The sequence below is a fragment of the Pistacia vera genome, unplaced genomic scaffold, assembly GCF_008641045.1.
Source record: "Pistacia vera cultivar Batoury unplaced genomic scaffold, PisVer_v2 Contig1170, whole genome shotgun sequence".
Classification (NCBI taxonomy): Eukaryota; Viridiplantae; Streptophyta; class Magnoliopsida; order Sapindales; family Anacardiaceae; genus Pistacia; species Pistacia vera.
Genome location: NW_022195216.1, coordinates 114,398 through 116,238, shown reverse-complemented (window position 1 = coordinate 116,238; position 1,841 = coordinate 114,398).

The window sequence follows — 1,841 nt, the reverse complement described above, 5'->3', positions numbered from 1 at the left end:
TTATTTATTTAATCCTTTTACCTAACGTATCCTTGGCAACTCATTATTTCCTCGTAACCTTAAACTTGTTTTCACTCTTATACTTATAGGTTATGAGACATTATTTCTAATAGGAATTTAATTCTTATTCTTAGTAGAATTCTCATTAATATATTCTTAATTAATATAATAAAATTACACTTATAACTTTTTTATACAATTTTAAAGTGATAACTCGCGATTTGTTAGTTTACATTTGGATAGACAGAATCCATTATAAATTGACCAATCACGAGCTGCCACATCAGAGTTGTATAAAAAATTTATAAATGTAGTGCTACTCTTCTTAATAAGATTCACATTCCTTATAATATTTATATTTTTCTTTAAATTAATTTTCCTAAAGAAATAATAATATTACAAGAAAACATATAAGAAAACGGAGCATAATATCCTAACATAATTGAGACGATTAATTGGACAATAAATAATTGGACTAAAGACAATCTATGGATCAAAGATTTCTTAATTTACAATGATTTTTTTTTTTTCAGTTAAAATAACTGAAAAGTGAGTGTTTAGCTTAAGAGAAAGTAAAGAAAAAGTACGAGAAAATTAAAGACAAATCTAATCAATTACAAGAATATTCTTTTATAATATGATCTTATCTTTTCTATTTTTCTTTTCCAAAGGAAAAACTTTTCTTTAGGCCCCGATGTTGGGCTTTGCTGAATATCTCTATCTGAGTTCTAAGTTTTACGTAGCTTCAGCCAACTTACTAAACCCAAAAAACATTATCTCAAATCATGCTTCAACGTCATCTTCGTCTATCAACTCCTTGTCTTTAGGGAAAATAAATAAATTTAATTCCTTGATACTGTTTCTTTTGATCGTTTCACTTTTATTTGAAATGTTCCCCCTTTTGTCTTCAATATACTACACTTATGAAATCATTATACAACTCTATATATATACAAAATGAAATAACAAAAAATGGATAAAAGAGTTAATATAACAATCAACTCATTAATTATTGAAAAATATGTCAATTAAAAGATAATATCACATTATTTTGTATGCGTATATTTGTAAGATGACCTTGTATATATAATATTATTCTTTTGCTGTCTTTTATTTTTCATTGTATTCCTTTTAAAGATAAGGAAACCACCGTTAGGGATTTGAAAATTTAGGAAGAGTTTTCTAAAAATCAACCAGCTTAATAACACTAGCATCACATCCAAATGTCACTTTTATCTTCTTCCTACGCCATGGTATCTACCATTGACACTCAAGTTTGTACTTTTAACTCTCTTAAACTTTTATGTCTTCATTCTCATCTTCAATGATTTACTAGAGTTGAAATGACTGTGATGAAAGTTCTCCTCCCAATGCTTTTACAAGTAAATTTGTTAAATGTAATATAGTAAAATTTCTCTAAAATCATAATAGCGAGATCAAACTAATTTATTATTATAAGAGATTATAACATAATAAATGTGTAGTTACAAAAATTACTGTTTTAATTTCTTATTTTATAATTCACGTTTTAGTAGTATGTGTTAGGATTTCAATTCATTATTTTAGTATAGAGAGGTTGATTTATTTCATAATCTATATACAAGTCATGTATGATTTAACTTAAGAAGAAATCATTGCTGCAATTAGACAAGAAGAGAAATGAAATAATCTAGAGGATGATAGTATAGAAATACAAAAAGTTTCATGCCAAAAAGCTTTAAATATGCTTGAGAAGCTATAAATATTTTGGCTTCAACAAGAATTATTCATGCTAGTGTATTTGATACGTTTACAAGTCCTAAAACACTTGTAAACATGAGTAGATAAGGAATTGCAAGTCT